The sequence below is a fragment of the Pinus tabuliformis genome, chromosome J (genome assembly GCF_031772625.1).
Source record: "Pinus tabuliformis cultivar Carrire ecotype Pingquan chromosome J, CPIR1, whole genome shotgun sequence".
NCBI lineage: Eukaryota > Viridiplantae > Streptophyta > Pinopsida > Pinales > Pinaceae > Pinus > Pinus tabuliformis.
This window is the reverse complement of record NC_142295.1, coordinates 1474601048-1474615991: the sequence shown is the minus strand read 5'-3', so window position 1 is coordinate 1474615991 and position 14944 is coordinate 1474601048.

The window sequence follows — 14944 nt, the reverse complement described above, 5'->3', positions numbered from 1 at the left end:
CAAAGCAACGAAGATATCCTTCCAAACATTTGTTTACTATCTCAGTTTGCCCATCAGATTGAGGATGATAAGATGAGCTATGAGCTAACTGAGTACCAAGACAAGAAAATAATTCTGTCCAAAAATTTCCAGTGAAAATGGGATCTCTGTCACTTACAATAATCTTTGGGTTTCCATGTAGCTTTTGAATTGTTTCCATAAATGCAGTAGAAACTGTACTGGCTTTAAATGGATGTGATAATGCACAAAAGTGTGCATACTTGGTAAGTCTGTCAACTACCACCATGATGACACTCTTTCCCTCAGACTTGGGTAAACCTGTGATAAAATCCATTGAAACCTCCTCCCAACATTGGCTTGGAATGGATAAAGGTTGTAATAGACCCGGTGTCTTAATTGTTTCAACTTTATTTTGTTGGCAAACCAAACATTCCGCCACAAACTTTTGAATATCTGATTTAAGGCCATCCCAAAAAAATTCCTTCTTAACCCTGTGGTAAGTTTTTAAAAATCCTGAGTGCCCTCCTAAGGGAGAAGTGTGCAATTCCATAAGAATCTTTTGTTTTAGCTGGGAATTCTTACAGAGGTATAAGCGATCTTTGTACCATAACGAATCATTTTGCCAGCTAAATGTATCAGACGTACTGGAATCTTGTTGTAACTTTCGAATAAGTGCCCACACTTCTTCGTCATTCTTCCATTCCTCCCTTGCTTCGTTTATCCAATCTGGTTGGATAATAGAAATGGCGCACAACAATGCTTCCACATCCTCATCCTTTCTTGAGAGTGCATCTGCCACCACATTTTGCTTCCCTTTTTTGTAGATGATTTCAAAGTCATAACCCAACATCTTTGTGACCCACTTTTGTTGCTCTTCAGAGGATAATCTTTGTTCTAAAAAGTATTTAAGGCTATCATGATCCGTTTTTACCTTGAAGTGTCTTCCCATTAGGTAGGGTCGCCATTTCTTAAGTGCATGGAGTATTGCCAACATTTCCTTCTCATAAATAGCTTTGCTAAAAAACTTTCCCTTGATTGGACGACTTTCAAAAGCAATGGGTCTTTCATCTTGCATTAGAACAGCACCAATTCCATTTCCTGAAGCATCACATTCCACAATAAAGGTTTTTGTGAAGTCCGGTGTAGCTAAGACCGGTGCTTGGCACATTGCCTCTTTAAGATGTTCAAAGGCCTTTGTTGCTTCCGGAGTCCATGAAAATGCATCTTTCTTCAATAATGTTGTTAGAGGTGCTGCTATTCTCCCATAATTCTTAACAAACTTGCGATAATACCCTGTCAACCCGAGAAATCCTCGCAGATGCTTTATGGATGTGGGGATTTTCCATTCCTTAATGGCTTTAATTTTGCTAGGGTCTACCTTAACTCCTTCATGAGATACAATATGACCCATATATTCCACCTCCTGGACTCCAAAGAAACATTTGGATCTTTTTGCATATAATTGTTTCTCCTCCAATAGTTGTAGCACCCTGTCAACATGTTCAACATGATCCTTCCAAGACTTGCTGTAGATTAGTATATCATCAAAAAATACTAACACAAATTTTCTAAGGAATGGTTTGAAATTGAATTCATCAAACCTTGAAATGTTGAAGGTGCATTGGTAAGGCCAAAAGGCATGACCAAAAATTCATAATGACCCTCATGAGTTCTAAATGCTGTTTTCGGAATGTCTTCAGTCTTCATTCTGATTTGATGATATCCTGAACGAAGATCCAACTTGGTGAAGTAAATTGATCCATGCAATTCATCCAGTAATTCATCAATGACAGGAATGGGGAACTTATCTTTAATAGTGAGCTTGTTGAGCTCCCTATAATCCAAACACATGCGCCATGATCCATCCTTCTTGTGCACCAATACTACTGGAGCAGAGAAAGAACTTTGACTCGGTTGAATTATACCAGCCTCTAGCATTTCTACAACCATACGTTCAATTTCACTCTTTTGGACATAGGGATATCTGTACGCCCTGATGTTTGGAGGAACACTTCCTGGAATCAGATGAATAGCATGATCATGATCATGCATAGGTGGGAGACCTTTGGGAGTCTCAAATACCTTGGAATGATTGTCCAGGACTTTTTGGAGATCTGGAGAAATAGATGATTTCGATGTGGAAACATCTAGCGAACATAATTGTGCAATTACACCTCTTTGCTCCTTTTTTAGAAGCTTTGTCATACCATTAGAGCTAATTATCTTTCCTGGTTTCCCTGCAATACCCCTTAATTCAACTTCCTTTCCTTCCATAGAAAATTTGATGAAAATTTCTTGAAAATTAAAAGCTATTGTACCCAAGGATTGTAGCCATTGGACTCCTAGTACAACATCAGCACCTCCCATTGGAATGGAAAGCATTGGGCTAGTCAATACATATTCTCCCATGGATAGCTTGATATTATGGCACTTTCCAGAGCAATTTATTGTTCCTCCATTTGCAATCATCACTTGACACTCTGGTGCTGGATATAGGAAGCAATTCAATTCTTTTGCTCTTACAATGAATAAAATTGTGGGTGCTTCCTGAATCAATCAACACTATTACCTTTTTCTTCTTGATTTGTCCTTCTATCTTGATGGTTTGAGGAGTGGTAATTCCCGCCAATGCATTACAAGATATGGTCGGTTTTATTTGTTCTTCATCTAGGCTTTGTTCCTGGAGTATATCCTCTTCTTTTGACCTTTCTTGCTCCTTTTCTTCTTCCTCTTCACAATCTATGTAGAATAATTTCTTCTCAGCACACTTATGACCTTTAGTGTATTTGCTATCACAACTGTAACAAAGCCCTTTTGCTCTTTTTTCTTCCAATTGTTTTGGTGTCAACCTTATAGGTTGTGGAAGACTAGGGGCAACAACACTTCCGTCTTTATAGTTGTGAGTGGTATGCTTCCTGGTTGCCATAATTTTGCTTTCCATTTTTCTTGCTAACCTGAATGCCTTCTCTAATGAATCAGGTTCCCAAAGGCGAACATCATGTTGGATATTATCCTTTAAAGACCCTATGAACACATCAATCCTATGCTCCTCTGGAATATCTTTTACCCTTATGTTCAATTTTTGGAACTCCTCAATGTGCTCCATTATTGAACCCTTTTGTTTGAGACTTATCAATTGGCTAAAAAAAGTGTTGCTTTTTGTATCCTCATAATGTGCTATCAATTCTTCCTTAAAAATTGCCCAAGTGATAAATTTCTTATGAGAGCAAAGCCATTGATACCATACAAACTGATTTGGTTCCAAATATAAAGTTTCCATACGTACCTTTTGTGTGTTTTGCACATTATTGAGATCGAAGAATTGCTCCATCTGTAATATCCATGTGGCGGGATCCTTGCCATCAAACTTCCTCATATCGATTTTTGGAATATGGTGAGTCTTAGATCCAACATTAGGGTCTATGGAATCATGATTAACATTTCTTTTGTTCTCATCATGAGTTTCCTTTAGTACCCTTTCACCCTTAGTGACCATTTCTTGTAGCAACTTATTCATATTTATCTTCAATTCTTCCATCTTATCATCCATGCCATCAATTTTAGCTTCTACACCTTTCTTTAAACAATACATCTTAGCTTCTACACCTTTCTTTAAACCATCCATCTTAGCTTCTACATATTTCCTTAAACCATCCATCTTAGATTCTGTTGCTTTTTGTGCAAGTGACACTTGTTGCACTTGTTGTTGTAATTTTGATATATCATATAACATTTCTTCTTCTTCTTCATGAGTCATGCTAGAGCTTTCAGGTTCCTTACTAGGTGTTTGCATTTTCTTTCCTCAGGGCATCAGTTATCGATAATAATGCTCTATTATGCCCTTTGAATTCCTTCAAAATAAATTTTCAAACCAAGCTTAAGAAAAAATTTAAGAAAATCTACACACCTTTTTTCACTTTGTAGGAGCTCGATATTGCCTCTGATGTATCTCTGTACTTTTTGATCATCTAGTTCTAAATTTGTGACCTACAGTAGCCCTTTGTGTCCTCTTTCCAATGCCACAAGTTTGACCCAAATTGGATTCTCCAAGGAATAGTTATGCGAAATCTCCCACAGTGACTTGATTATAGACTAGTTCAGTAGAGCGAACTTGTACGACATGCCACGAGTCACTATTTCGACCCTTGGATCTGAAAAATGCATACAAGAAACTAAAGTTCGTCCTCTTTCTATACCTTCTTACGAAATTTCAATCCGATCCCCAGAGAGAAATTTATGACGATTTTTCCCAGGTCACCTGTTTGGAATGTATTTCAAGGGTCTGCCAAAAGACCAACTTCCTCAGATCATATCTCCGCAAATATAGCACAAAAAGCTCTAAAATTCGGACCCGAGGTTCAGAGCGATTTCTTCTCAAATGGGTTTTTTTAGCAACTTCTGAAACATCGTAGAACAAAAGTTATAGAAACAAATCCACGATGACTTGTTTGGAGCAGCGAAACCCTAGAATCCAAAGCTTTGATACCAAATGTTATGAAACCAACTCAAGAAAAGATAGAAAAGATAGATCAACGCCTTAGAATTCAGCCTCTTCGAGGGGGCAACCTCTTTTACATTACATAAATGAACAATTCTTGGATGATTCAAATGACAAAACCTCCTTTCTATATATAGGAGTCTAAGGAGTCACAATATAATCTAGCCGACCTAAAAATAATAATATAAAGCCACAAAAATAACAATAGAGGGATTCTATGGGGCACCGTAATAACAATATGGGGGCAATAGGGGCACAACAATATTAATAAGGGGTATAACGACAATAGTAATGGGCTAATCACTAGTATTATAGGGACCCAACATAATCAATCATATAGAGATAATTCATTTCAAACCATTTGATCTCGATCTATCCTTAGATCTTGTTCTCCATCAACCAGTGAGATCCCTCCTTAGCTTAGATCAAGCAATGCATCATAAACCCATAACCTGCATATTGGATCTCATACTTCATCAGATATTCAAGACTTTCTCATTTAACTTGCCTAATGATATTCTTCTCCTTTTATAGCCTTAGGCCTTTCTCAATACCATGGTCCAAAACCATAATAAAACAATACCATGGACCCAATACTTAAGATCAACACTTCTGACGAGATACCATGGCCCAAAACCATAGGTTCAAATACCAAGGACTAAATACCATGGACCAAGCATAAGTTCTCCGACATGTACGTGCTTTTCCTTGCGTGAAAGTGCGTGTATACGCATACGCGTCTTTTCAACGACTAACCCGCGTGTATACGTGGCTCAGTCACGATGAACCTGTGTATATATATTTTCTCTTCATTCTTGTAGTCTGATCATCAATTCCTTGCTGCTGACCTGCTGCACTATGATCTGTCATCTGTGTGATTTGCCATCAAGGACAACACTTGTCTCATAATGCCAACAATCTCCCCCTTTGGACTTGATGGCAAAGCTAACTTGTCACACTTAGAACTATCATCTGATTCCTTTGAGTTGTCCTGCATTTGATATCTCTTCTGTAGATTCATCTAGTTATATGTAAGTGAGTTGTTCTTCTACGAGAGGGTTTCCATCAAGTACAACACATGCATCATAATGCCAACAATCTTCCCCTTTGTACTTGATGGCAACAACACCAAATCACTCTCCCCCTTTGAAATCAAGGGCAAAGGGCGAACCAAGATATTCTCTTTCCTAGATAAAAATTCCGCTGTCCATACTCCCCCTGAGTACCTGCTGAAATCTCTGAATGAGCTTCCCCTTTGTATATGCCAAGGTGTACCAATCTGTCCATGCTCCCTTTGAGTACATGCTGAAGTCTCTGCTCTGCTGAAGTGTGTTGTTCATGCTCCCCCTGATTGTAACCCAGGTCTGCAAAAAGATGTTCTACAAGAAGAACATGACTCTATCATAAATGACCTTCCTATCACTAAGGACTCATACATTCATCTCCCAACCTAGTGGGGATATACCAATATTGACTCATCCACCCAACCAAGTGGGGATACAAGAGTATAACATCATTCATCCCAGGCATAGTGGGGAAACCAACATAGGCCGTTACATGACCTTGATATGACTGAAATATTTCATCATCCTTCTTATGCATAAAGGGGTTACAAATTACATCATGTGACCAGAAGAGATTTCATCAAATGACTACAATAGATAGAGACACACTATTACATCATGAGTCTTGATATGACCTTTACATGAGACCAAACATCTAAATAGGACCATGATAGTCATTAGCAACTATCATACACAATGTATGATCTGCTCCATAAGCATCTGTCACCAACATCTAGACCAGCAATCATGTTCTCCCTCTGTACCTGTTCCATCTGTGCCAGATGGTTTCTGTCAGGCCCATATCAGACTCTTCTCATTCTGAGTTTGGCCCACTAATTTCCTTCAAATTAACATATACGCGACTGTATCCATAGAAACATGCATATATACGCGGATGTTCCTTATGAAACTCGCGTACAACCATTTCCAAATCAGCAACCTGTAAATGTCCTATGACAAGGTATTTCTGCATATAGATATCAACTCATCATCATAAAATCATTCACATTATATCATATTTGTAAAACACCATAGCCATCTTATCAACACGATCATCCATGTACCATCACTTGGGAATATCTGCATCAATCAACATATGTAAGTATCAACCTATCAACATATAGGTAAGAACTCATCATCATCATGTCTCCAACAATGCAATTTTGAGTAATCATTCATGTATCCAGCACTATGTATCTTGAGCTCAAGATCTTTTGTCAAGGCTTCTTTATATCATCAACATCAACAATCCTCGTCCACATGAGCACCAAGAACTATATGAATCCTGCATCATAACTATATTATATGATCTTTATGCATATGACGACAACAACATATGAGAGACTCATCATCAAGTAATGAAGTTGTGTATTCAAGCTTTGCACTTCTCCTTATCCTTATGAAGATCACCATGTAAGCATCATATATGCACCATCTAAGAATCAATCCACAAATATGATCTGAACATCAAATATGTAAGAATCATATGAGATTTTATCATGGACAACTCATAACCACATCATAGCAAGATATATCATTTAGCCATATAAGCATCATCACCAAGGACTATTAACCATAATGCCAACAATGCATTATAAAAGGCATATGCTCCCCCTCAACCTATGCCATCTGCTTACTGTTAGATCTGATCATGCATATATCAGCAATAAGTATCAAGACATCATCATCATCAAGTTAGGATCAAAACACTTCTAAACATCTTACAAGTATCAAGACATTTCCACACATCCTCAGCAAACTGTAACTATTAACCAATAGAGCATATAATAGACTGAGTCATATCAGACCCTTTTTTTGAGTCTGTCCCCATTGCTTTTCCTCAGACTGACATATACGCAACTTTGCAGTGTCTACATCGCGTATATATGCGACTTCCCTTTATGAAACTTGCGTATAGGATTCTGGACACTGAAGTTTTACACCTTCAGCTCCCCTTGAGTCTGTTATGTTTGTGCTGTGCTGTGTCTGAGTATATTGTGCTGTGCCACATCTTTTTGACTGTACTTCCTTATTCTTCCATATCTTCAAGTGTGATGATGTTTTCTCCTTTTGGTGTGGTGCTCGAACCTTCATCCTGCATTCCTTTGCTATATGTCCAAGCTTGTTACATGCATAACATCTCATATGTTTCATATTCCTCCTGTAGCAATCAACGACTTTGTGACCAAACATATTGCAAGAAAAACAATATCCCTGAAAGTCCCTGGAATGTGATGATCTTTCTGTGTGGTGATATTGAACCATTCTTCTTCTACATCTAGCTGCAACATGTCCAAGATTATGACATACATAACATTCAACATTATGCATTGGAGGAGTAAAATATTTCCTTTGAAGAATTTCTTTCCTTGGCTGTTGATGGGGTTTTCTTCTCATCTCTTCGTTGTGAATTTAGATTTCTCATTAGACTTTCTTGCCTCTCCTTGTGAGCTAGATTCACTTTCAGTGGATTCATAAAAACCAAGACCAGTTTTGATAGCAGGAGACCTTTGACTACTAAGAATATCATCCAAGATCTTAGTACTATCGTGAAATCGTAAGAGCTTATCCTTTTCTTCTAATTTATCATTTAGAATATTTACCTCAACCTGAAGATGCTCTTCCTTTTCACGATAGTGCTTCTTCATGTCTTCTTCATCTTTCCTTCCTTCTTCCAATTGATGCCTCAATTCAAGAACTTCGTTTTCTTGTTTTTGGAGTAGATCTTTATTCTGCTTCTTTGATTCTTCAAGATCTTCCTTTAGTGAGTGGATCATAGCTTCAAGCCTTTCATAATAACTGGATCTATCTCTGAGTTTCTTGATGATTGAACTCCTTTCATTGACTTTATTTTTAATGATGTCACTTCATCCTACAACTTTTGACATTGGTCTTCCTTGTTCTTGAATAACTTCCTTACCTTGTTTCCTTCCTCTAGTTGAGCTTTTAGTTTGGTAGCTTCTTCTTTGAAAGCACATTCCCTTTTGTTCAATAGATCTTGTTGATCTCTAATTTTTTCTGTAAGCCTTTTAAATTCCACCTCTATTTGATATCTTTCTTGCTCACCCATAAGTGCAAATTCAGTTGTTTCGCTATCACATTCATCATCTTTAAGAGGATAAATAGATGTATCACCAGAGGATAACAAATTCATACTTGATAGATCTTGTTCATCTTCATTCTGAAGTGATTCTGAATCTGATGTGCTCCTTCCACATATTCCCCAATCAATACACCCACTGTCATAGTTCTTCTGAGATGCCTTCTTCTTCTTAGGTGCTTTCTTCTTAAGCTTCTTTCCCATAGTTCCATGGATCTCCTTCAAGCGATCAAGATTCTACCAAAGGACCCGCTCTGATACCAATTGTTGGAAATAATACTGAGAGGGGGGGGGGTGAATCAGTATTATCAAATCAATGAAACTTTTTCATTTCCATACTTAGATACATATACGCTACTTCAGTTAATGGAACCCGCGTGTATACGCAACTGTGTCTAATGGAACTAGAGTATATCCAGAATTCTTATGATTCAGTTAATCCATTAAATGTTGATCTTTAGTTAGTGCATCAAAACTTCATTAACCATATGAACAGTAAGCAGATGCAGTAAAATAGAATAGATCATCAAACACAAGAAGCACACATGAACACCATGATATAAGGTGGAAACCCAATGTGGGTGAAAACCACCTGCTGCAAGTCATCTTTATCTTCTTTTAATAAGAAATTTCACTTTACAATATTTCTGTACTGGTGCAGTCTTATACCAGTACACAGGCTTCTACCTACAGAGGGCTACAACCCTCTCTCGTTTTCAAACTCTCCTGGATGGGAGCTACAACCCCCTTAGCTCTTGTACTAGCTGATGTACTAGTACGAAGGCACCGGCCTACAATCTCCTTTCATCCTCTAGGGACCACATTTCATACATTTTCAGACTAGATACTCCTGAAGCACAACACTATAATCTGAAGGCCACGTTTCATCAAATTTTCATACTGGACCCATAAATATCATTGGAGCACAAAACAATCAATACTAGCATCATCAATTTCTGAATCACTGAAACACTGAAACCCTGTCAACAACACAGTCACAAGAACACAAAGCAGAACACTGAACTCTGCTACAATATTCAGAACCAACTGTATCATAAAAATCATGCATCAGAGTGCATACGCTACTTGGAAGTGTTGAACCATCGTGTATACGCAACTTCACCAAGGTGAACCAGCGTATATGTCATCAATTACTTACTTATAACTTGATGCACTTCCTGACTTTAGACATATACAGATTATTACATATACAAGGATAATATGTGTGTTAGCACCCAGATCTAGTCCATCAGATCACATAAATATGAGTCATTATGATCCTGATCCAATATTAGTTCTCATCCATCAATACTGAAGCTAAACACAATCAACCAAACAGGTTATGCAGAATACTGACACCATTAAACTGTCATCAGAACTCATCAACAACCAGAACCACCTGTAACTTCAAACATGATAGCTCAAATGGTATACGCTACTACAATGAACCAAACCCGCGTACAGATCTATAAATATTCAATCATGACTTGCAGCGATTTCAAGCTTAAGTTATACCCAGTTCAGATCATTACATGCGTCAGTATATAGATCTAGAATAAACATAATCAATCATATAGAGATAGTTCATTTCAAACCATTTGATCTCGATCTGTCCTTAGATCTTGTTCTCCATCAACCGGTGAGATCCCTCCTTAGCTCAGATCAAGCAATGCATCATAAACCCATAACCTGCATACTGGATCTCATACTTCATCAGATATTCAAGACTTTCTCATTTCACTTGCCTAATGATCTTCTTCTCCTTTTATAGTCTTAGGCCTTTCTCAATACCATGGTCCAAAACCATAATAAAACAATACCATGGACCCAATACTTGGGATCAACACTTCTGACGAGATACCATGGCCCAAAACCATAGGTTCAAATACCAAGGACTAAATACCATGGACCAAGCATAAGTTCTCCGACATGTACGTGCTTTTCCTTGCGTGAAAGTGTGTGTATACACATACGCGTCTTTTCAACGACTAACCTGCGTGTATACGCGGCTCGGTCACAATGAACCTGCATATATATATTTTCTCTTCATTCTTGTAGTCTGATCATCAATTCCTTGCTGCTGACCTACTGCACTATGATCTGTCATCTGTGTGATTTGCCATCAAGGACAACACTTGTCTCATAATTCCAACAAGTTGTTCTTTAGCACTAGAAGTATTGCCTCACACTAGTTGAATACATTTGGTCCCAGGCATTCTAAAGCATACTGCACATAAGATCTGTTCGCCAAATGAAGAGCTACGCTACCAGCCAATCTAGCAAAGGTGAATAAAATGGTCCTCAGAGGCTGATTAGTGATGTCTTGAATATTGATCTTGCCATCTCTACGAGGCTAAGATCCATCTCTACAAAGCTGAAGGATATAATATCTCACCGATTCACCCCCATAGGCAGATCCCGACAGTGAAAGAGGGGCACCACGCCTAGATAACCCCATCAAAAAGTAGATGTCCTCGACTGTCAATGGGATAGATTTACCTCTAATCTGGAACACCCGGTTGATTGGATCCCATGCATTTTGAGATATTAATGGCAATAGTTTCTTTAATATTGGACAAATTTCGTTTCAAATCCACCGTATTTACAATATTTGATAGAAAATAAAAAACTAAAGGATGATTAAGGTCGTTAGAGTAATCCTCGTTGTTATCTTGAGGTCGGGAACGATGGTGGTGATCTTCCAATGGTGTTTCTCCTATCATCATCGATTGAATAATTCCTTTGTCTGTAGAATGTACATGAGACCAAGGATCAAAAGAGGTACCATACTCTAGAGACCTATCTATCCAAACGATTGCCGAGCGTTGATTTTGGTTTGCCGCCCATGCCAAGAATATTGATTGCTACAACAATTCTATAGGACTCGGGGGCAATACTTGGCGATGATCCATGCTAACAAAATGTTTAGAATTCTTCTTAATCTTTGACGATGTAGAAGATATCATGTGACAAGTTTCCACTATGGCCACTTCTGCCAGATTACTCGGAGGCGGAAGGGCAAAAGTACCCATTAAGGAAGGGTATTTTAGGAGACCTACTCCGATATTTTGAAGTGATTGAGAGCTTCCATGGATCAATGGAATGCTTCTGGTAACTTAAGAACTGTTGGGGAGGAAGGTTAGTTGGTCAATGACTGTAATTCTACCTTGAAAGGGGAATGTAATCTTTCTAAAATATGTTGACACAACAACAGCCATAGCATAAATCCAGGACCTGCCCAGTAGGATGTTGTAGTCAAGGTTTCCATCAATGACCTCGACTTTAATTTCTACTGTCTTGCCACCAAGTTCAATTTGAAAGTCACTTAATATCCCATATGGTGTGTATGTTCTTCCATCAAATGCTATTAATGTCGTTGATGATCATGACAAGGGTGGAGAGCCTAAAATTTTCTAGCAACTCATTAAACATAATACATATAGATGCTCCCTCATCAATGATTGTTCGATGAACAATTTTGTTTAGGGCTTTTACCTGTATGAGGAAAGCGAGTTGTGCTGGTAACTGAGGTTCGTATCCTTTGTGATTAAAAGCCACTAGATTGGAATCCGCTGGATCAATCCCACCCATCGCTGATAACAAAGCCTGTTTTTGGGATGGGAAATTCTACAGTACTTCAAGTGTCGACATAGTGGATGGCGATTGGGCTAGATCTTCCACTATATTATAATTCTGTGTTGCTCAAGCACGAGGATTAAATGTCGATTTATGTACTACTCCCTTAGGCAGTTTTATTGTTAATTCAGGAATGATTGGTGGAACAACTTCTGATGAAGTTGTTGTCGAACTGCTGGGTTGATCTGTAGCCTTGCCATTCGACGATTATGGATTTCCATAATCTTTATTCCTTGTAGATATCAAAGCATCATTTTGCTGTTTTGAGATGGATAGCATAAGCACTTGGGATGGGGAAGCACGATCACTAGCAACCAGGTTAGTTTCTGGATTTGGAAATGGATCAATCAATACCGCTAAGGTATTTGAAGTCTTTTTGAAAAACTTCTTGACTTCAGCTTGATGTGGACAATATTTTGTGTAATGGTCCTCATCACATATGAAGCATGGCTGATTAGGTTTCTTCTTTCCAGTAGGGTTTCCAGAAGGTTTCTCACGAGTCGAATCCTCCTGTTTCTTCTTTTTGTTTGTCCCTTTCTTCTTTCCCCCTGGTTGCTTGGGATTTTTGCCTTTGTTGGTTGACACAAAATTAACCTCCGAGGTAGGAGGTTCTTCGTCTGCTTTTTGACTAGAAACTGTACGGGATTTTTTAGATGTAACCTTTGCGGTTTTCGTGCTTTTCATACCTATCATGCCATCACCGGCATGAGAGTCTTTGTTTGATTTAGGAGGGGGAGGAACAGAAAATTCCGGTCTAGGAGCGTCAAGAATTTTGTCGTAGAGTGTGCCAGACTGAGTATAGATCAAGTCTAAATATTGCACATGAGCAATGACTTGCTCTTCAGTGACAACTCCTCCCTTGGCTACATCCTCTCTAATAGAGGGCAATAATGACTTTATAAACCATTCAGCTAAAAGCTGATCAGGAACATATGTCTTCACCATTCTTTGACGACGTCGCCACTCATGAATATGATCAGATATGTGAGTGGCTATCATTTGTTTAAAGTTGGTAAGGAGTTCTGTCCTTGTTTCGTACCTTATGGGTAACTGAAAATGGGTTAAAAAGGTAGTGGCAAGGGTGCTGAAGTTATCAAATGAAGCTCTAGGCAATTCTATATACCATTTAGTTGCCGGACTAGTTAATGTTTGCTGAAAAAGGCGAAGCCTAATCGAATCATCATTCAGGGTGTTGGATGAACACCACAAATGGAATGTCATCACATGATTCGATGGATCTTCACTTGGATTTCCATTGAATTTAGGAATATCAGAGGGAAGTTTACGAGGAATCGCAGGCCACCAAGGGGCATAAGCAATTGGATCATTTGTCAGCTGATTTAGATCTAGTAATTCTAGAGTTGCGACAAAAGGAAACTGTTGATTCAGGTTAGGCGAAGCATACCCAGGATAAGATGGAATCACTTGAGCAGTAGGTCTTTGCATACCAACATAATGTATTTGATGCTGGTAACTTTGATAAGGTTGATGGGCATAACCATTATAGTATGGTTGTTGATAACCGCTTTGGAAATGCGGTTGCCCGTTACTTACAAAGCCTTGTTGCTCAAGTCCTTGGTATGATTGTTGGAATTGCGATTGTTGATATTGCACCAGCCATGGTTTTTGGACCATTTGCTGTTGTCCAATACTGGATGATTGACCAAGATGCAGAGTGATAGTACCTGTTTGAGCCTGAGTCACTCCAGATAAGGAGGCACTAACCTGAGGTTGTGATTGAATTGCTGAGACGAGAGGCTGTTGTATTGCAAACTGAGAGACTTGAGGTTGACATACAATAGGTAGTGCTTGTACTTGCGATACAGTCACAATAGCAGGTGTAGTGGGAATATTCGACCCAGGATGGACTGGTTGCATTGAATATACAACCCTTGGTTGTTGAGGCAGTATTGGTACCCAATCGATGGATGTAATTCCGTTTAACCTTAATTTTGTTGTAAACTCTCATATGGTTGTTCCCGAGGAGGGAACAATGAAAAGGCATACTGCCCCCCATGTGGTGGCAATCCAATACTTAAAGGGTAGATTGGCCTTTGAAGACACATTGGATCAACTTGTTGAGTTTCAACATAAGAAATACCAGATGAGATCCCAGATGAAGGAATAGGAACAGACCATGTCGTCGAAACAGTCCCTGAGTGGACTTCGACTTGTTGTTGATAAGTAGCCGGGACAGATGGTATACCAACAATCATTGTAGGAACGACAGCAGGAAGCTCTACTGTATTTGTGTCAGTTGACACAGTCCTAGATTTTGATGGTTGCTTAGACATATTTAGTCTGTCCAAAAGATTTCCTAGCGATTCGACAGGAACTTGCGATGAAGGATGATTACAAGGACTAACTTCTGTAATAGAAGGATGTAGGTGGATCCTAGTTCCAAAATGAACCAGAGTATTGGGTGGAAGATCCTCTACTATCTCTTCTATAGCAATCAATCCAGGTGGAAGAGGTAGACCGTCAGGTCCATAAAATATTTCTGGAGCTGAAGAAAGTGTAGCTTCTGTAGTAATAGATACTGGAGGGGTGACACCTTCTGAATTCTAGAATTCAACTTCTAGATGTTAATGTAAGTGAACTTCAATTTCTAGATCAGTCCTAGGTGGAGCTGTTTCAGGAATAGAG